The 1,432-nt window shown below is 35.4% G+C and overlaps 1 pseudogene; it reads left to right on the top strand.

Moving 5' to 3' along the window:
• Positions 1–418: 418 nt before the first annotated feature.
• LOC145643139 (secreted RxLR effector protein 161 pseudogene) lies at positions 419–1,198 on the top strand (annotated as a pseudogene).
• The last annotated feature ends 234 nt before the right edge of the window (positions 1,199–1,432 follow it).

The raw sequence follows: 1,432 nt of genomic DNA, 5'->3' as shown, positions 1-1,432 counted from the left end.
AAGCAGCAAATTCAAGTTCTCGAGAACAATACTCAATAAAATTGAATAAATCTCTATATGGATTGAAACAATCAGGGCGCATGTGGTATAATCGACTAAGTGAGTACTTGTTGAAAAAAGGGTATAAGAATGACCCTATATGCCCATGTATTTTTACAAAAAGATTTTTTTTTCAGGATATGTCATAATTACAGTATATGTTGATGATTTGAATATTATTGGAACTCCTGAAGAGATTTCAATAACAGCAGAGTGCTTAAAGAAAAAATTTGAAATGAAAGATCTTGGAAAAACTAAGTTTTGCCTAGGGTTACAAATTGAACACCTTAAGAATGGAATCCTTGTGCGCTAGTCAACATACATAGAAAAGGTTCTTAAAAGATTTTCTATTGATACATCATATCCATTGAGTAGCCCTATGGTTGTTAGAGCACTTGATGTAGAAAAAGATCCATTTCGTCCTCGGGAGAATGACGAAGAAATTCTTGGTCCTAAAGTACCATATTTAAGTGCAATAAGGGCATTAATGTATCTTGCTAGTCATACACGACCTGACATATCATTTTCAGTAAATTTGTTAGCAAGATTTAGCTCATGCCCCACCCGAAGGCATTGGAATGGGGTTAAGCATGTACTTCGTTACCTTCAAGGTACAAAAGATATGGGTTTGTTTTTCTCTAATCTACCCAAAGAAGGTTTGATTGGTTTTGCAGATGAAGGGTACATGTCTGATCCTCATAATGCTATATCACAAACTGGATATGTGTTTATGTGTGGAGGTACTTCTATTTCTTGGCGTTCTATGAAACAAACAATTGTAGCTACTTCTTCTAACCATGCAGAAATTTTGGCAATCCATGAGGCTAATCGTGAATGTGTATGGTTAAGGTCTGTAATTCAACATATACAGATAGATTGTGGCATAAACTCCGAGAAAGAAGTTCCAACAACCTTATATGAGGATAATGCAACATGCATCACCCAACTTAAGGAAGGGTATATCAAAGGTGATAGAACGAAGCACATTTTACCAAAATTCTTCTACACTCATGATCTCCAGAAAAATGGCGATATAAAAGTCCTTAAGATCCACTCGAGTGAAAACTTGGCAAATTTGTTTACTAAGGCGCTCCCAACAGCCACATTCAAAAAGTTAGCTTACGGCATTGGATTGTGTCGTCTTAAAAATCTCAAGTGATGTAGTCATGAGGGGGAGTTAATGCGCGCTGATCTCTTTTTCCCTTAACCATGGTTTTTTCCTACTGGGTTTTCTGGTAAGGTTTTTAACGATGCATCATCTTATGTGCATTACAGTGTATTATTTTGTACGGGTTTTTCTAGTAAATTTTAGTTATTGTTTTATTTAATATATAGTCATCCAAGGGGGAGTGTTATGAAATATCTAAATATAGATGACTATTATCCCATGTAC

The sequence above is a fragment of the Chenopodium album genome, chromosome 8 (genome assembly GCF_948465745.1).
Source record: "Chenopodium album chromosome 8, dcCheAlbu1.1, whole genome shotgun sequence".
Lineage (NCBI taxonomy): Eukaryota > Viridiplantae > Streptophyta > Magnoliopsida > Caryophyllales > Amaranthaceae > Chenopodium > Chenopodium album.
Note: the sequence above shows the minus strand (reverse complement) of the source record. Positions and strands in the feature narration are given on the sequence as shown.